The sequence below is a fragment of the Salmo salar genome, chromosome ssa14 (genome assembly GCF_905237065.1).
Source record: "Salmo salar chromosome ssa14, Ssal_v3.1, whole genome shotgun sequence".
NCBI classification, from domain to species: Eukaryota; Metazoa; Chordata; class Actinopteri; order Salmoniformes; family Salmonidae; genus Salmo; species Salmo salar.
Genome location: NC_059455.1, coordinates 39,495,045 through 39,516,568, shown reverse-complemented (window position 1 = coordinate 39,516,568; position 21,524 = coordinate 39,495,045). Strand labels below are relative to the sequence as shown.

Here is a 21,524-nt window from a genome sequence, read left to right as displayed (position 1 = left end):
CTCTCCCAGACCAGCCAGTCTCCCCTCCACAGAGGCAGACACTCTCCCAGACCAGCCAGTCTTCCCTCCACAGAGGCAGACACTCTCCCAGACCAGCCAGTCTCCCCTCCATAGACGCAGACACTCTCCCAGACCAGCCAGTCTCCCCTCCACAGAGGCAGACACTCTCCCAGACCAGCCAGTCTCCCCTCCACAGAGTCAGACACTCTCCCAGACCAGCCAGTCTCCCCTCCACAGAGGCAGACACTCTCCCAGACCAGCCAGTCTCCCCTCCACAGAGGCAGACACTCTCCCAGACCAGCCAGTCTCCCCTCCACAGAGGCAGACACTCTCCCAGACCAGCCAGTCTCCCCTCCACAGAGGCAGACACTCTCCCAGACCAGCCAGTCTCCCCTCCACAGAGGCAGACACTCTCCCAGACCAGCCAGTCTCCCCTCCACAGAGGCAGACACTCTCCCAGACCAGCCAGTCTCACCTCCACAGAGGCAGACACTCTCCCAGACCAGCCAGTCTCCCCTCCACAGAGGCAGACACTCTCCCAGACCAGCCAGTCTCCCCTCCACAGAGGCAGACACTCTCCCAGACCAGCCAGTCTCACCTCCACAGAGGCAGACACTCTCCCAGACCAGCCAGTCTCCCCTCCACAGAGGCAGACACTCTCCCAGACCAGCCAGTCTCCCCTCCACAGAGGCAGACACTCTCCCAGACCAGCCAGTCTCCCCTCCATAGAGGCAGACACTCTCCCAGACCAGCCAGTCTCCCCTCCATAGAGGCAGACACTCTCCCAGACCAGCCAGTCTCCCCTCCACAGAGGCAGACACTCTCCCAGACCAGCCAGTCTCCCCTCCACAGAGGCAGACACTCTCCCAGACCAGCCAGTCTCCCCTCCATAGAGGCAGACACTCTCCCAGACCAGCCAGTCTCCCCTCCATAGACGCAGACACTCTCCCAGACCAGCCAGTCTCCCCTCCACAGAGGCAGACACTCTCCCAGACCAGCCAGTCTCCCCTCCACAGAGGCAGACACTCTCCCAGACCAGCCAGTCTCCCCTCCATAGAGGCAGACACTCTCCCAGACCAGCCAGTCTCCCCTCCATAGACGCAGACACTCTCCCAGACCAGCCAGTCTCCCCTCCACAGAGGCAGACACTCTCCCAGACCAGCCAGTCTCCCCTCCATAGAGGCAGACACTCTCCCAGACCAGCCAGTCTCCCCTCCACAGAGGCAGACACTCTCCCAGACCAGCCAGTCTCCCCTCCATAGACGCAGACACTCTCCCAGACCAGCCAGTCTCCCCTCTATGACTGGCCAGCGGTGTGTGTGTGTGTGTGTGTGTGTGTGTGTGTGTGTGTGTGTGTGTGTGTGTGTGTGTGTGTGTGTGTGTGTGTGTGTGTGTGTGTGTGTGTGTGTGTGTGTGTGTGTGTGTGGGCTGGGTGAAAATGACTGTCCAGTGATCACATTCCATGTTTTCATGTGACCCGTCAGTTGATCATAGTGATGATGGCTCCAGCCATAATAACCCAGTGTTGAGCCACAGCCCAGCAGGAAATGGACACCACCTACACACCCACTTAGAGAGCACTGCTTTAGGGGTTCAAATTGACTACATTATATATCTTTATAGTGCATTCTGCAGAATCCATTATGCCTTTTGTCTGTCTTGTGCTACACCACAATGTAACACATAAACCAGAGCAGGCTGGTGGGAGGAGCTAGAGGAAGACGGGCTCATTGTAATGGCTGGAATGGAATTAATGGAACGGAGTCAAACGTGTGGTTTCCATACGTTTTGATGCTTTTGACACCGTTACATTTATTCCATTCCAACCATTACAATAAGCCTGTCCTCCTCTAGCTCCTCCCACCAGCCTCCTCTGACGTCAACCCCCTTTAAGGTACAGAGGATAGAGTTGTAGTGATTTAGGGATAGTCATTGGGTTACTAGACGACAATACAGCGTTCAATGTACTGCAGGGATTTGAGCTGTAATGGAGGTTCTGTGTCTAAGGCTGCACCAGTGTAATATGGGGTTGTTGGGGTCATGGTGGCTGGCTATAGTCCTGTTAGAACACTGACTGGCTGTGTGTGCTTTACATGGCTGACTGACAATGACTGATGGGGTTTCACAGTCTCCTTCCCACATAGCATAGTGCTCCCGAGTGGCGCAGCGGTCTAAGGCACTGTATCTAAGAGCTAGAGGAGTCACTACAGACCCTGGTTGGATTCCAGGCTGTATCACAACCAGCTCTGATTGGGAGTCCCATAGGCCAGTGCATAATTGGCCCAGTGTCGTTAGTATTTGGCTGGGTTAGGCCGTCATTGTAAATAAGAATTTGTTAACTGACTTGTTAACTGGCAAGTCTTAACTGGCAAGTCTTAACTGACTTGTTAACTGGCAAGTCTTAACTGACTTGTTAACTGGCAAGTCTTAACTGACTTGTTAGCTGACAAGTCTTAACTGACTTGTTAACTGACAAGTGTTAACTGACAAGTCTTAACTGACTTGTTAACTGACAAGTCTTAACTGACTTCTTAACTGACAAGTCTTAACTGACAAGTCTTAACTGACAAGTCTTAACTGACTTGCCTAGTTAAATAAAAAGCATCTAACAAGAAGAACTTTAGCTACACAGACATACTGTATCTAACACTGCTGATATGGTTCAACAATGTGTCATAGCATGAGAAGATATGGACCATAAACCAAAGCAATGCTTGCTTTTTCATTTTTAATGCAGGTGATGCTTCCCAAGAAAAATATGTGACAAAACACACACTTCATGACCAAAAGTATGTGGACACCTGCTCGTAAAAAATATCTAATCTAAAAAACTATGGGCATTAATATGGAGTCAATCCCCCTTTGCTGCTATAACAGCCTCCACTCCTCTAGGAAGGCTTTCCACTAGATGTTGGAACATTGCTACGGGGACTTGCTTCCATTCAGCCACAAGAGCATTAGTGAGGTTGGGCACTGATGTTGGGCGATTAGGCCTGGCTCCGCATTCGGTGTTCCAATTCATCCCAAAGGTGTTCGAAAGGGTTGAGGTCAGGGCTCAGTCAAGTTATTCCACACCGATCTCGACAAGCAATTTTTGTATAGTTCACGCTTTGTGCAAGTGGGCATTGTCATGCTGAAACAGGAAAGGGCCTTCCCCAAATTGTTGCCACAAAGTTGGAAGCACAGAATCGTCTAGAATGTCCTTGTATGCTGTAGAGTTAAGATTTTCCTTCACTGGAACTAAGGGGCCTAGCCCGAACCATGATAAACAGCCCCAGACCATTATTCCTCCTCCACCAAACTTTACAGTTGGCACTATGCATTGGGGCAGGTAGCGTTCTCCTGGCATCCGCCAAACCCAGATTCCTCTGTTGGACTGCCAGATGGTGAAGCGTGATTCATCACTCCAGAGAACGCGTTTCCACTGCTCCAGAGTCCAATGGCGGTGAGTTTTACACCACATCAGCTGACACTTGGCACTGCACATGGTGATCTTAGGCTTGTGTCCGGCTGCTCAGCCATGGGAACCCATTTCATGAAGCTCCCAACAAACAGTTCTTGTGCTGATGTTGCTTCCAGAGGCAGTTTGAAACTCGGTTGTGAGTGTTGCAACTGAGGACAGGCAATTTTTAAGTGCTACGCACTTCAGCACTCGCCGGTCCCATTTTGTGAGCTTGTGTGGTCTACCACCTTGCGGCTGAGCCGTTGTTTCTCCTAGACATTTCCATTTCACAATAACAGCACTTACAGTTGACAGTGGCAGCTCTAGCAGGGCAGGAATTTTGACAAACTGACTTGTTGGAAAGTCACTGAGCTCTTCAGTAAGGCCATTCTATTGCCAATGTTTGTCTATGGGGATTGCATGGCTGTACACCTGTCAGCAAATCCACAATTTGAAGGGGTGTCCACATACTTCTGTATAAATAGTGTACATACAATTTACAGTACAAAATCATAGAAATAGCATGAGTTTCCTGCCCTCATCTGAGCTCCAGAATGACTAACTGAACCATTGTGGATTGGACAGCAGCACATTTCAGAAGATCAATCAAGAATCGCTCAGATTTAGCCCAATCAAAGGTCAACACAATGACTAAGATATTATCGCCCCTGGCTTTCAATAGGTCCAGCCCTGACCTGGTCAATCTGATCAGCCCTGATTGGGTTAAAGATGCATCCATCTGCTGTCCGGCAAATGACATAAGAGGTCACCCAATCGATGCACTGTCCTATAGTTTATCAACACTCTCCCTGGTCACCGACACACTCTCTGACCATAAAGGTCAAGGGGTCATCTGACCCTCTGTCCCTGGCCAGTCCCACTTGTTTACATTACATAATGAGTTTGAAGCAGCTTTGTCTGTAGTCAAGGATTTTACAGCCAGGCAGACAGTCTGTAAAAATGACTATACAGCCATGCAGGCAGTCTGTACAAAGGACTGTACAGCCAGGCAGGCAGTCTGTATAAAGGACTGTACAGCCAGGCAGGCAGTCTGTATAAAGGACTGTACAGCCAGACAGGCAGTCTGTAAACAGGGACTGTACAGCCAGGCATCAGTCTGTATAAAGGACTGTACAGCCAGGCATCAGTCTGTATAAAGGACTGTACAGCCAGGCATCAGTCTGTACAAAGGACTGTACAGCCAGGCAGACAGTCTGTAAAAATGACTATACAGCCATGCAGGCAGTCTGTACAAAGGACTGTACAGCCAGGCATCAGTCTGTATAAAGGACTGTACAGCCAGGCATCAGTCTGTACAAAGGACTGTACAGCCAGGCATCAGTCTGTATAAAGGACTGTACAGCCAGGCATCAGTCTGTATAAAGGACTGTACAGCCAGGCATCAGTCTGTATAAAGGACTGTACAGCCAGGCATCAGTCTGTATAAAGGACTGTACAGCCAGGCATCATTCTGTATAAAGGACTGTACAGCCAGGCAGGCAGTCTGTATAAAGGACTGTACAGCCAGGTAGGCAGTCTGTATAAAGGACTGTACAGCCAGGCATCAGTCTGTATAAAGGACTGTACAGCCAGGCAGGCAGTCTGTATAAAGGACTCTACAGCCAGGCATCAGTCTGTATAAAGGACTGTACAGCCAGGCATCAGTCTGTATAAAGGACTGTACAGCCAGGCAGGCAGTCTGTATAAAGGACTGTACGGCCAGGCATCAGTCTGTATAAAGGACTGTACAGCCAGGCATCAGTCTGTATAAATGACTGTACAGCCAGGCATCAGTCTGTATAAAGGACTGTACAGCCAAGTAGGCAGTCTGTATAAAGGACTGTACAGCCAGGCATCAGTCTGTATAAATGACTGTACAGCCAGGCATCAGTCTGTATAAAGGACTGTACAGCCAAGTAGAGAGTCTGTATAAAGGACTGTACAGCCAGGCATCAGTCTGTATAAAGGACTGTACAGCCAGGCATCAGTCTGTATAAAGGACTGTACAGCCAGGCATCAGTCTGTATAAAGGACTGTACAGCCAGGCAGGCAGTCTGTATAAAGGACTGTACGGCCAGGCATCAGTCTGTATAAAGGACTGTACAGCCAGGCATCAGTCTGTATAAATGACTGTACAGCCAGGCATCAGTCTGTATAAAGGACTGTACAGCCAAGTAGGCAGTCTGTATAAAGGACTGTACAGCCAGGCATCAGTCTGTATAAATGACTGTACAGCCAGGCATCAGTCTGTATAAAGGACTGTACAGCCAAGTAGGCAGTCTGTATAAAGGACTGTACAGCCAGGCATCAGTCTGTATAAAGGACTGTACAGCCAGGCATCAGTCTGTATAAAGGACTGTACAGCCAGGCATCAGTCTGTATAAAGGACTGTACAGCCAGGCAGGCAGTCTGTATAAAGGACTGTACAGCCAAGTAGGCAGTCTGTATAAAGGACTGTACAGCCAGGCATCAGTCTGTATAAATGACTGTACAGCCAGGCATCAGTCTGTATAAAGGACTGTACAGCCAAGTAGGCAGTCTGTATAAAGGACTGTACAGCCAGGCATCAGTCTGTATAAAGGACTGTACAGCCAGGCATCAGTCTGTATAAAGGACTGTACAGCCAGGCATCAGTCTGTATAAAGGACTGTACAGCCAGGCAGGCAGTCTGTATAAAGGACTGTACAGCCAGGCATCAGTCTGTATAAAGGACTGTACAGCCAGGCATCAGTCTGTATAAATGACTGTACAGCCAGGCATCAGTCTGTATAAAGGACTGTACAGCCAAGTAGGCAGTCTGTATAAAGGACTGTACAGCCAGGCATCAGTCTGTATAAATGACTGTACAGCCAGGCATCAGTCTGTATAAAGGACTGTACAGCCAAGTAGGCAGTCTGTATAAAGGACTGTACAGCCAGGCATCAGTCTGTATAAAGGACTGTACAGCCAGGCATCAGTCTGTATAAAGGACTGTACAGCCAGGCAGGCAGTCTGTATAAAGGACTGTACAGCCAGGCATCAGTCTGTATAAAGGACTGTACAGCCAGGCATCAGTCTGTATAAAGGACTGTACAGCCAGGCATCAGTCTGTATAAAGGACTGTACAGCCAGGCATCAGTCTGTATAAAGGACTGTACAGCCAGGGATCAGTCTGTATAAAGGACTGTACAGCCAGGCAGGCAGTCTCTAAACAGGGACTAACAGAGCCACTGAAAAGGTAGACATGGTGTGTAAATCATGAACAACAGAATGGCCAGTTAGTGATCCAGTCAGGGGTCTGTACGGCTCAGTTGTTTTATTTGTTGGTGCCCTGTGGATTTCAGCCCCAGTCCAGTTGTTTTATTTGTTGGTGCCCTGTGGATTTCAGCCCCAGTCCAGTTGTTTTATTTGTTGGTGCCCTGTGGATTTCAGCCCCAGTCCAGTTGTTTTATTTGTTGGTGCCCTGTGGATTTCAGCCCCAGTCCAGTTGTCGTGTGTGTGTGTGTGTGTGTGTGTGTGTGTGTGTGTGTGTGTGTGTGTGTGTGTGTGTGTGTGTGTGTGTGTGTGTGTGTGTGTGTGTGTGTGTGTGTAAACAGACCAAGGTGCGTATCATTCCACACCTTTATTATATTGTGAAACTTAGCCAAATAAACAAAACACAAACCGTGACGACAGCTGTGCAACATGCACTAACTGAAAATAATCTCCCACAAACACAGGTGGGAAAAACAACTACTTAAATATGATCCCCAATTAGAGACAACGATGACCAGCTGTCTCTAATTGGGAATCATACTAAAAACCCAACATAGAAAAAATAAACTAGAACCCAACATAGAAAAATTTAACTAGATTTAAAAAAAACAGTCACACCCTGACCTACTCTACCATAGAAAATAAGAGCACTCTATGGTCAGGACGTGACACTAGTTGTTTATTTGTTGGTGCCCTGTGGATTTCAGCCCCAGTCCAGCCCAGTCCAGTTGTTTTATTTGCTGGTTTCCTGTGTTCAACAATATACAATATGCAAAAATGCATACATACAAAATGTGAACAAATGAAAACAGTTCATATACATTCTAAAACATTATAACTCGTATTGCCTTCGTCTGGTCCACAGCATCCCAGTGCCTTTGGAGTGTCTGTAAAGTAGTGTTCTCCGATCCTGAACCTGATCGAGTTTCAGCCCATCACTAACATACCTGATTGGGCTTGATTAGCTGGGTTAGCCCTGGGGCTGGAACATAAATATGCACATTACAGCCCGTGGATTTTAAGATTTTCATAGATTTCTATGGGATTTATTCACTTTGGGGTCAGGGGTCATAGAGTCAGACACCATTTTATGGGTCCTCAAATAGAGAGAAATGGGGAGCCATGGGTTGTCTGGGCGAGATCAATTATAGGGTGGCTAGACACATGATGGTCACACTCCATGGTTCTCCTCTATGGTGTTTCTCATGTTAACACTGAATTAATCTTATGGTGTTTCTCATGTTAACACTGAATTAATCTTATGGTGTTTCTCATGTTAACACTGAATTAATCTTATGGTGTTTCTCATGATAACAAGGAATTCATCTTATGGTGAGAAACACCAATTTGACAGAGCTTGATGAATAATTTTAAAGAATAATGGGCAAATGCTGCACAATTCAGGTGTAGAGTCTCTTAGAGACATACCCAGAAAGACTCACAGCTGTAATCACTAGGTGCTTCTACAAAGTATTGACTCAGGGGTGTGAATACATATGTACATTTTCTAAAAACATGTTTTCACTTTGTCATTATTAGGTTTTCTGTGTAGATGGGTGAGAAAACATGTATTTAATCCGTTTTTAATTCAGGCTTTAACAAAACAATGTGTGGAATAAGTCAAGGGGTTTGAATACTTTCTGAAAGCACTGTATATCATTTATGATGTCCTTCAGAAAGTGAAGTAGGCTCCATGGTCTCATTTTATTTGAGGTATACAGTAATTGTCTAGATCACGATTTTGTAGACGCCATGTTAAAATTCGTTATTTGACAAACATATGATTTTTCAATGAGCCCACTTCATAACAAAATACTAATTGCATTTTTCACGGTTGTGACTCTGGACCTCGAAGCCAGTTCCACTGCATTTTTTTAATTGTTCCCCTTTAATCAGGGACTGACTTAGACCTGGGAAACCAGGTGTGTGCAATGAATTATCTGGTAGAACAGAAAAGCAGAAAGCTCTGAACATCGTAGTGTAACAGTTGAATACCCCTGTCCTACAGTATGTGCATATATGCACGAATTTATTGTGAGACTGTGTTGGTATGTGACGTGAGAAACTAGACCTACATGCTATTTGAAGTCAAATGTAAGCTAAATTACTTCTGAAATCATTTTTTATTTTCCACAAAAAAGGCATATTGTGTAGTGTAGTTTAGTCTAAATTGGCTTTATTGTGTGAAGTTTATGGCTTAAGGCCTAATAAAAAATATTCTCAAAAATCTAGTTTAGGCTAATTATATTCAGGCTATTTACTTTATTGAATCACTTTAGACATCTGCAACTACTGACATGATGACGAGTTCCTCAATGCTTGAATCTCAAAAGGTTGACGAACTCTCCACCACAGAGAGCGCGCGCTTTTTCTTCATAATGAGCTGCACGACACGCCTTGAATTGCAATAGAGGCTCGCGCTTTGAGCTTGAACTTGACTGTCGGAATGTGCCTCGTGGGAACAGGCCCGAGTTTGCCCCCTCCTTTCATGGTGCACAATTTGGTGTCAACTCTAATTATCATAAATCCCAGCCTGCTTCAAATGAAGGGACGAGAGGTGCTGGGAGCTAGTCTCTCTCACATTCAAGGCAGGGGAAGAATTAAGAGCTCCCTCGGTGAAGAAGCCCACTTGGGTACGTTTATTTTACAGACACTTCTACTTGAGAAAGTTTAGGCCTAATATTTAATCCCAGCTACTTGTGTAGCGTTAAACGAGAAATATGTGTAATTTCTCACATTTTGATATTGACGATAAGTAAACGTTTGTAGGCAATATTTATTTTATTGTATACATTTCCAAGTAAGCCTATGCTGAATATTAGCTTAACTTTTATAGAGCATCATTAACATTTGCAAGAGTTTGATGTCGGCTTGCATGTAAACCTATTCTACTTTTACTCAAGTGGGCCTAAGAAACTAAAGTTCTATTCTGATTAAATTATTTTCATCTTATTTTTTTATTTTATTTCGTTAACATATTTTCTTATTTCCTTGCAGATGACTTTCAGACATAACAACAGGTAATTAAAACAGGCATTCACTCCTTGTAGTAAAGCAATTTATGTTTTTAAACATAAATAAAACATTTATTTTGCAGTGTAAATTTGCAAAAGGTTGTACTTAGTTAATTATCTTCAAAACATTAAGTATTCAATGTATACATTTCAACATACAGTAAAGTAGACAATAATGCATTTGTCTGATACAGTTATACATTTATAACCTTATTTGAATTAGCTCCGTTCTTGGGACACGTATGTCTTCATCATGTAAAATGTAGTCCACGATTCAGTGTAAAATTCTTATCAGGATTGTTAACATGATTATAATCATGACAATATTATTATTATACAACTGCAAATCAATTGTTTGCCTAATAAGACAGTGTCCTATAATACCTGAATATAATAATCATGAGCAGCCTGAGATTACTCAATCTCTTTCTTCATTTCCCTCTTCAACATGTCTGATGTTAGCGCATGGTACCGCACGCACGGCAAGCGGGGCCGGAGCGCCAAATCTGGGACCAAAAGGCTCCTAAACAGCTTCTACCACCGAGCCATAAGACAGCTGAACAGTTAGTCAAATGGCTACCCGGACTACTTGTATTGACCCCCCCCCTTTATTTGCACTGACATTCTTGCTCTGGCTCTATGCACACTGACTGAACTCTACCCACACACTCACTACACTGACACTCCAACACACACATACACACCCACTACATACGCACAAACACAAAACACACAAACACACATGCATATTGATGCATATAAATGTTTGTATAGTTAAACACACACACACACACACACACACACACACACACACACACACACACACACACACAATTTCACTCTTCACATACACTTCTGCTACTCTGTTTATTGTCTATCCTTATTGCCTAGTCACTTCTACCCCTACCTACATGTACATATTACCTCAACTACCTCGTGCCCCTGCACATTGACTCGGTACCATCCGGTAATAACAGATACAGTAGTCTAGTCTAGTGAATTTGGCCCTAAAACAAGGCTGTGTTGAGGCTTTACTACTGTTGACCAATAAGAGTAAACCAACAGAAGGCCATGTAATGTACTTGAACTCATCATGACTTGTTGGCCACCAGAAGCATAGACAGAGTTTGGGAAACTCGGATTTTAATGACACAATGCTGGCACCAAAAGCTAAAACACATTCTAATTTCTAAATTAGAAGATTTTTGTGGAATGTTTTCTATCAACAAGGAGGATGGTTTGGTATATCCGCGGGAAGTAGGGGCGCTGAAAGTGCTGCAGCACCACCTGAAAAATCAGAATAAAAAACATTTTAAAAAAATATATATATTTATATATATATGAGTGCAGGGCTATTAAATTAATGCATGGCCCCCGGGAGCTGAAATACTGCTGTTTTTCTATTCTTCCTGGCTAATCAATTAATTGTATTGATTGTCCAGTTAAAAAATGAACCCCAAAAGGTTCTTCAAAAGCTTCTTCGAGGATGCATTAAAAGGGGTTATTTGAAGAACTTATAGGATTTCCCTCACAGTTTCAATTCGAAGAACCCCTTAAGGATACTCCAGGAATCTTTTCTTTTTAGAGTGTAGGACGGTGCACAATTGGCCCAGCGTCGTCCGGGTTTGGCCGAGGTAGGCCGTCATTATAAATAAGAATTTGTTCTTAACTGACTTGCTTAGTTAAATAAAAAAATGTATCATCAGCCAGGGCTAGTTTGGATCATTACACATTTTGTCTTTAGATAGATGATCGTCTTTTTTTGTATGTATGTTGTTGTTTTCACTGTCTGTTTCCCCACACCACATTCTTCCATGCTAAATAGACATAATATACTATAAGTTCGGGATTTTGAACACGTAACTTAACATGTCAAGTAGCTATTTTTGGGAAGGCATTCATTCTAAAGGACTTTACTCTCGTGAGGCTATTTTCACAATTCTTCTCTGACATAATTTTGAATTGATCGCATGTACCCACAGAATACCTTTACAGTATATAATTTACTCCTGCATATTGGGGTATGATATCAGTGGAATAATCATAAAAAAATATGAATTACATTATTTGAACAACTTTAATACGTATATAGAACACACTCCTGTGAAGCAGGGTGGAAGTGGTATATTCCCCCATTTCTACCGTGTAAACCCTATTTCCAAAATAAGTCACATCTGTAAATGATAGTGTAACATCAAATCACTTATAATCAAACTTGATTCAAAATGCATTTACGTTTAAATACACTTTAAAATAGACGTGTCTATATATTTGCTGACGTATGTTTAATCTAGAGGGTTGTATTGTAAACTCACTTGGTTGAAACTATTTCCGGTCTTGTACTGTACTTGACGCTTTATTAAGACGGTAAACGTACATAAAAAAACATGTATTCCCTCAATTTTATCAGGATGGTTTATATGCATTGATAAAACTGTTATTACGTAAGAAATTACCAAGTAATTACTGGTTAGTTTATTTGTGAGTTATAGCAAATTGGCATATTGCTCAATAAATAAATAGTATACCATCTGAAATTGAAAATTAAGCGTTTGATGCAAGTTTCAGACTAAGCAAGTACCTATTGTTATAAAGGATGTAGGTTACCAAAAATCATGTGGTCAAATTATTTATAGGACATATTGAAATAAAATGACATTAAAAAAGTTGCAGTGCTCCTTTTGACCATGTAGATTTATCGTTATTTTGTCACGGAATTACAGCATGAGCTGCACAAGTTGGTTGGTGCAAATCAGTAAATATGTTCGTTTTCTTTAGGATCAATTCAATTTGTGCTGAATTAATCTAACACTTAAAATGAACTTCAACCAATACAATCGAACATCAAAGTTTGATTCTGGCCTCGAAATATCAGTACGATGACGTTTAGACTGCAGGTCAAAGCAAATAAACATATCCACATGTATTTAGGCGTAGGCTAGCGTAAAAGAACGTATATCCTTCTCAAAATGTGAATGACGTAGCCTATACATTAGGTGACATTTTGCTTTTATCGTTTCTTAATTACAAATGCATATATGTTAATTAAAGACTCCGAATGAAGCACTGAATTTTGTAGTGAAAAATTAAATATAATTGGTGAATTGTGTCCCTCCATTAGCTTTCTATGACTGCATGAGATGTCCACCCAGTTTTTGAAGGTGTATGTTTGAAATGTTACCTGAACATTTTACAATCTGTATAAACGTATCATTCGTTTTCCCAATGAGAAGGCAAACACGCAAATAAAGCATTTTCATTTATGATACAGTCTGTAGCCTACTTCAGGATAATTTACAGGGATAGGCCTAAACAAAGGCTCACCTAAAACACATATTCACATAGCTATCTCTCCCTCTAATTGTCTGTGTATCGTGTTTTTTCGTGTAGTCAATAACTGACAACCAATATTTGACTGTAAAAGGACATTAACACTGCAGTCTACACTGTAGTCCAATCCACTGAAGACAATGTTCATGTCCCCTGTCACCAAAGAGCGTCGCTGTTTCTATCCTTCGTGTACTGTAGGATGGGGGGGATTTTTCCTCCCAACGTTTTGACAATATTAATTCCGAGAGATATACTGTATGTTCTATATCATTTTATTTGGGGCAGGGTCAGATAGTCTACATTCTTAGCATACAATCCATAACGTTAGATACGTTCATATTGTACTTTCACATTGAAAAGCAGATGCTCACAAAGCCTTTTTGTTGAAATATAATAATTCACTAGTGTGTTTGCTGTATAGACGTTTAGCCTCGTTAGTATTATTCCTTATTATTCAAAGTTACTATATGAGTATACAGACGAAAAATGAAGGTTCCTCAAGGGTTCTTTGATAAAGGTGATGGTTCTATGTGGAACCATACTAACCCAAATAATAAATATTTGAGTCCTTCAGTGTTTTTTGTGGTTCAAAAAGGGTTATTTCCTCTTTAGTGATAATTAAAATCTAGGGTCGGCGCCTCATTAGAATATTTGGGGCGTGGTTTGCTTACAGCTCTTTTTGTGCAACGGTGAGTGAGAGTGTCATTAGTGTTTAGAGAACCATCCTCCATAAAGGTTCTATAATTATAAAAAAAATTACAATAAAAAGGGTTTTATATCCCCAAAAAGAGTTGTAACCATAGCGGAACCCTTTTGTTGTGCTATATAGAAACTGTTTTAATGGTTCTTTGTAGGACCTTGGGAAAGGGTTCTTTATAGCACTATACAGGTTCCATTTAGAACCTTATGATTATGGTGCTTTATATAACCTTCAAAAAAAGGTTCCATATAGCACCAAAAAGCGTTGCGCTATGGTTACAAGCCGAATAACCCTTATTTGCCACTATATAGAACTATCTGTTTTTAGTGTGTATGTTACTGCAGGCCCATGGGCTTTAGACCAACTGAAGATTAGTATAGAAAAAATATAGTCCCAGGCCCACGATGCATTTGAGTTTATTTGGCTTGATACAAAATAACTTGAATGATGAAGATTATGGGCTGCTTCATTCTCTTTGTAAAGAAATCATTTGGATCCTTAAAGTTTCCTATATCTGGCGTCCATAGGGTAACAGTAATTCCAACTGACAAAACTGTTCAAAAAATCGCTCAAATAAAGATTCAATGTATATGTTTCTTTGTTTAACAGGAGTGACATTTAGACCCAAATAAATAATGTTTATTTATGGGCAAAAGTGTGTGTGCGCGTGCGTGTGTGGCTCCATCGTGAGTATTGCTTTCATCCAACAATTACATTTCTTAAATAGCCTATCACCTCATAATAATCTGGCGTAGTAGGCCTAGGTAGGCTACTACCCGAGTATGTAGCAAGCAGTATATGCCCTGACCATTGCTTTTCCATAAAGTCCGGCCGAATTAATCGTATACCTATATACCATATATGGTAACCTCTTCGGATAGCATCGCCTGACCATGCGCGTACCATCATTAGCATTTTTATTTTCGTATCTCCCGCGACAAGCACTGCACCTATTACCTCACTGCGCGACAGAAGGCAGAGAGGCAGATGCGTCATTGAGGAGTAATTAACGCGCTAACATTAAACTTGAGCATCAACACCGTCGCTGTGGCGCTGTTTCTGTCTGGTTGCCAAAGCCTGGCTGTTGCCAGGAGGATAACGTCGCGATAAACAATAGCCTCGGCATTGTTTTTCCCCAGCTTCATGGTCCTACATCATTTTGAAGCTAAGGAAAGCAAGATAATACAATATTGGAACTGGTTTCTAGTGAATGCAAGGTAGGTTATGGCATAGGTGGTTATAGGTCTGGCATGTGGTTATGCTGATATTCATTTCAGCCTTTGTATTGTTCCATATTTCTGCAAACATCTTTTGACACATTTGATATGTCGCCTCCCTCCTCCTCCCCCACCTCTCCATCCATCCATCCATCCCTCCATCCCCTCTCCATCTATAGCTTGCTGCTTTCTCTCTCTTTCTCGCGGTCTTTCTCATGCACCCTTGCTCTCTCTCTCTCTCTCTCACACTCTCTCTCACTCTCTCTCCCTCTCACTCTCACTCTCTCACTCTCACTCGGTTGTGTCTGGAACAAAAACGATAGGGGACGTACATTTTGAGAGGCGCAGAGAATAGGCGATCACGCAGAGTAGGAACAAAAGCCGTCTGTTATGAAAGGACCAAACAGTGAAGCTGCAGCGTTTGGGTTTCTGGCCACGTTCGCCGATGCCGCGTGAGTGGAGGGGAGAAACAACCGATTCCAATCGCTCTTTCTCGTGGTCTAGGCTGGGGAGAATACTGCGTGTGTTTCCATTTAGTACAATAACCTCATTTATCTCTCTTGCCATTCAAGCACAAGTCATATTTTTGGGGCACATTTTAGTCGGATAAACTTCATTGATTAATTTGATGAGCAATATAAACTTTTGAAATATCTTTAACAAGAATCAAAAAGGATATCTGGTACTATTTTGGATTCTAAAGAGGCCCTGTTGTAAGTATGCATGTTGCTGGTGGTGATGCTGTAAGATGTTAAGACTTTCGTTAATCTGATCATTGATGATATTTCATCTGGCATAATTTAGTTCGTTTTGGGTAGTTATTTTATCTTTCCGTTTTTCTATTTTTTATTTGTAATACAAATTATTATTATTATTATTATTATTATTATCGTCATCATTATACTTTTTAGTCTACGACTTATTCTCTAAACTAAATGTAACTTAAATAACTCTTCCAAAGTATCTATTAAATAAGGTATATAGAGCCCCCCCAGCCGTTAGGAGATTGTTCAGAGATTGTTTAGGCATTGTTCAGAGCCTGGGAAAATGTTTCGGGGCCTACGGAGTGACGTGCTGACGAGACTCCCTTTTTCGGGGGACCTCGGGGCTACCAGACGGTATTGTTATGATAATGATTTCCAGCTCCCTGTTGAACTTGATGTTGACTTCTTTCTTTGGGGCAAATTTTTCTCTGTCACTTGTTTGTTGGGAAATCTTCCAGGGGTCTGCATGGCAGGGATTGTGAAAGGGACTATATAATGCACACCAAGGCTGATTTGAGTATAGACTGATTTATAGGCCGACACTATTTTCTAACCCTCATTTGTATGAGGTTACAGTAATTGCAATTTCTTCACGTGAAATGATGTCGTTACTTTATGGAAGTGATAATGTAATTGCCTGATAGGCTAATAACTAAATGTATTGTGCTATCCCATTATTATCCTGTGGGGCATCTGCAGGGTAAGTCGTACAGATTTACGCAGATGAGCAGATGAATTTAATGCATTTTGTTTATCATGTGGCATGGGATGAATCGAATGAATATGATATAACATCATTTTTCTGTTAAATGCTATTTCCAGTTACGCATTTTAGCGGCAACAGGTGCGGGCGGTACTGGCCTTAGCCTTTGTATTGAATGGCCAGCTGCCTATGCGAATGTCAAATTCTTTATGAAAAAATTGAATGCAATTTTTCATTTAAATATTTTGTGCAATTTTTCAATATGGGGACTGAACTTGGATGACATTACTTAAGGAATAAATGAATGCGTTTCCACATATAAATATAATACATTGTATTTAGATCAAGTGTAGGTCTATTTTGGTTTAAGAACACCATTATTTGTGTTTAAGTAATTTTATAGGACTAACTGGTGATTATTTGAGCTCTCGTTTTCTACTGATGTTTATGCTAAGAGGCTGCACGCGCATGCCTTACAGTCAGGCGCGTGCTCAGTGGGCTACAGGTTTGCTCGTCCAATCAAAATTCAATAAGATGATCTCAATTCATCAAAATGCTGCATACTGATAGGCTCACATCACGGCATGTCTTGTGATAGGCTAATAAATACTCTGTTTTGCTTGTGTCCTCACACGGTTACAAGTACTTTGTCTTCCCTGAATTTTAGTAACCATATCCGTTTTTTTTATTACAAAGGGTTTTACATGATTGTTGTTCAGTTCACTCAGAGGAATGCTGTAAGGAGCGACGCATAGCCTATGCTAGACCTTGACAAATAACCTTTCTCATGTTATAAAATCCAGGCTAGGCCTCGACTAGCCATAACATGACAGTATTATAATCCTTTAGGATGCGATCCCGTTTCACTGTAATTATTCTGACCCTATAGGCCTACGTGAACTCTATATCAGTGTCTCCCAAGGTGTACATTCGTGATAACGATGTGGCTCATGTGCTATAATCAGATATGCTATCTGATGCAAGCAGGTATATTTCATTCTGTTTAAATCTCCCTCTTCTATCTTTATTGGTAGGCTAGCATGCATCATATAACACACACACACACACACACACACACACACACACACACACACACACACACACACACACACACACACACACACACACACACACACACACACACACACACACACACACAAACACGCGCGCGCATTCTAGATGGTAAAGGCCTTTCAAACTTTATGAGTACAGTGAGATGCTATACTGGCTCGTTTCCAGTAGATCGGACAGATCTCTTTATCAAAAGATGTAGGTTGTTCATTATCCTGCAATCTCATCTATCTCTTGGCTCAAGCTATCCATCCTAACATGCTTGATAACGCGGTGCATCCGGACTGCGTACACTATCAGAAGTAGATTACAGCTGAAATGTGTAGAAGCGGCCAGACCATTTCAGCACCGTGGACAGAGACTTAGAATGAAGGCCGAGAATGAGTTGAATTCCTCTGCTTTAACGAGGGAGTTGGAGCCCATTTCCAAGTCATTGTTTTAGCAAAGCTTTAAAGTTAAGACCTCCTGGTGCTTTCACACGAAGGAACAATACTTATTTATGTGCTGGTATAATTTTACTTTGGGGTAAATGTGTGTTTTTATAGTGTGTTTGGCTGTGGTTGTGAGAGTGTGTAGAGGGAGAGAGAAGATGTTCTGGTCATCTTTGATGTAGAGGGAATATTTGACTAAATGCAGATCTTCCCATAACACCTCATCATGGTGTAAAATCTCAAACTGTTATTGGCTTTGAAATAGAGGATACTAGAGTGAAAATAATGTGGACGAAAATACCAAATCCCATTAGTACAGTAAGAAAACTGAGGAAGCAGCAGTGATGAACATTATTAAAATAGCTGCTGAGATCAACAGGTAAGAGAGAATGTAGGCCAGCCAGCTAGTTGACCCAATGTAGGCCAGCCAGCTAGTTGACCCAATGTAGGCCAGCCAGCTAGTTGACCCAAAGTAGGCCAGCCAGCTAGTTGACCCAATGTAGGCCAGCTAGTTGACCCAATGTAGGCCAGCTAGTTGACCCAATGTAGGCCAGCTAGTTGACCCAATGTAGGCCAGCTAGTTGACCCAATGTCAACATTTCTAAATGTAAGCCAGCTAGTTGACCCAATTCACTGCTCATCATGAGAGGCATTAATTAGCAAGAGCTTGTTAGCAGAACCTCTCAGATGATGATCAGCTCAGAAATGAATATTTGGAAGTAGGCTAATTGGATAAAATCCTTGAAGCACAAGTTTAGAATATGTATGCAGGAAAGAGATGATCTCCAGCCATATAAGTAACCTATGCCTAAAAATACTGGTTTGTTTTTTACAGCAATCTGATTACTTTGAAATAGTCATTATGGCATAAGGAGTATAGACCACTATAGCAGAAATCCCTGTGGCTCAGTTGGTAGAGCATTGTGTTTGCAACGCCAGGGTTGTGGGTTCGATTCCCACGGGGGCCAGTACAACAACAACAACACCAATGCATGAAATGTATGCATTCACTACTGTAAGTCACTCTGGATAAGAGCGTCTGCTAAATGACTAAAATGTAAATGTAAAAATGTATATTCAAAGGCAATATGAAGCTTAAGAAAAAGCACAAACGTTGTCTTATTCTTTCCTATTATAATTCGGAGATAGGCCTAAACCTCATTAAAACTCTTAATTGAAATGTTCAAAAATAACACGAATTTTGGTTAAGTGTAGCCCTTGATTCGTGAGCATGTTTTTGTTATATTTTGGACGGTGTAATTTAGGAATTTTCACAGTTGTAATTAATCATATTTTCCACTTTACCTCCCATGACTATTTTCATGCCTTTCATATTGTAAAACATTTTATCTTTGACCAAATTGTGATGACTATTTAAAAATGTATGTGGTGCATAAATTGAAAAAAGACTTGAGTAAACGGAGACAACATGCAGCCAAATATAAGTGATTGGACAATATATAATCTAAGAAAAACATGAGTATTTTTGCCAGGTAAAAATGAATGCTGAGTGGACCTATAAAGGCCCTTTCTCAAATAGGCCCGCTGTTGTAACGGTGGGTGGTATAGGCATTCCCTAAACTACTTCCCGAAATTACACTTTATGATGTCATGTATTATGAAATCAACATCACTAGCTCCTTCAATCCTGTGTTTGGGATTTTAACAAATCCTCTAGGCCTAGTGATTATATGTAGCTATTTCAGTGCATATTTCCCTGATAGACCACTGAGCGCTTTATAGGCTTATGTATAGGCCTATTTACACAGCATTGCTGTAAATGTGTAAACCTTAATTCTGACAAACTAGCAGTGTTGCACGAGATTCTCAAGATAATGCTCAATATTCCCAAATGACATCCAACTATGTTCTTGCTGCAAAGGTTGTGGTTGTATAAGCCTTAAGTTGCTGGTTGACTTGTCTATTCTGAGAGTGTGTTGGTGTCTCCATTTTATATACGCTTGTGGAGAATATAATGGACTCTTCCAGTTAGGACTACACCACAATAATGCATTTACATAGTCAAATGCACCGTGAATATTGACATTTTACGTGTGTGTGTGTGTGTCTGTGTGTGTGTGTGTGTGTGTGTGTGTGTGTGTGTGTGTGTGTGTGTGTGTGTGTGTGTGTGTGTGTGTGTGTGTGTGTGTGTGGTGGTCAGGGCGGTATGGGATTAGTAGGCGGGCGCGGGGGGAGTTGTCCAATGAGCATATTGTCAACTATCTCATGCTCGTCAGTAGCAAGCAGCCTGTGTGTCAGGGAGGCGACACCGTTCTGTAGCCTATGGATATCTGCCTTGGTATATCCTCATATAGTCTACTTTCTTCAACTTGACACTGAAACCTTCATTTGCCTTACAGGCTATCTACATATTCTTACTAAAAACACATTTTAGAAAATGGAATAACAAAGATGATGAACGGATACTACGAACTGTACATCTGTGAGTAAGATGTCTTTATTTTAAGATGTGCATAATCTTTATTCATTGTATTGTCATAGATTATAAAGATAATATTCTGAACTGTATTAGTCTTTGTGTGAAATTGTATTTTGAGGATGAGTAGGAGATAGCCTTAAGAAGTTCATGTTGCCTAGTGATGGCTTTAGGTACTTTGCTTTTCGTGTACCCTCAGCATTTTCTCCTTTTCTTGTCAATATTAGCAATAACAACATGTTAGTTGCTGAGAATTTAATTTAGGCAGTTTTGTTGCAATAGCCTATTTCCTACCCAGCGCATGCATTGCCTTTCTTATAGTTTTGCGTTAAGGTATTATTTTAGTAAATCACATAGACCTATCTGAAAGTAACCTACGCCTATAGGCTACTCTAAATGATAGCCTTTTGATATTATATTTTAAGGTTTGAAATATGGGTATGCTATTTTGAAATTGAAGTCGGTAAATCGTTGAACTTGATAGATAACAGAATGTGTGTGTGATGTGTGTCCGCTACGTAGATAGCATTCCCTTACATAGCCCTATCTACATACATAAATATATATATATATATACACATGGCATGCATACATATGCTGGGAAAACAGCATCGTTGCCTACGGCGCTAAACGGTGTGTTGGCAGTGCGGGAGAGCCTCTCGAGCGTCTCGCTCCAACGACTGTTTCTGCTCCATGTGACCACAAACAGCGGATACGCAGCGGCCCCTTTAAGAGACGACGGGTTCGTTTGTGTCTTTGGTTATCTAGCTGTATGAGTTATAATTTCATAAAGCTAGAGAACCGAAAGTATAAACTAATTCCAAGGACTCCAGAAGCCGGGCCTGCGGCGAGGTGGCTATGGTCTGGGCAGGGAGAAGGTGGATGCTGCACATGCCTGTGCCAGTTCAGAACACCCAAAATGCCGACGTGGGGATTCAAGTAGATTCCTGCCTGCTGAGAAACGGTAGATAGCTTTGGATTTAGTGTATTCAGGTGTGAAATTATAAGTCTAAAAATGAATCAGTTTAACCTGATGTGTAGCCTATCTTGAATACGAGCTGAGAATACGCTGGCTACGCTGTCAATGGATGCGAACAGTCGAGCATCGTGATGTTTGGACCTAATGCACATTTCTAAATAGTTATAGAGTTAAGCAGCTGTACTTTATAACCGGAAAGGTA

The 21,524-nt window shown here is 41.9% G+C and overlaps 1 long non-coding RNA gene across 1 annotated transcript in view; it reads left to right on the top strand.

The window, feature by feature from the left end:
• The first annotated feature begins 15,172 nt into the window (after positions 1–15,172).
• Positions 15,173–21,524, top strand: part of LOC106569685 (uncharacterized) — a 43,675-nt gene continuing 37,323 nt past the window's right edge. Inside the window, exon 1 of the long non-coding RNA XR_001320537.2 lies at positions 15,173–15,650. This is a non-coding gene — a long non-coding RNA (uncharacterized lncRNA). The remainder of the gene's footprint in view (positions 15,651–21,524) is intronic.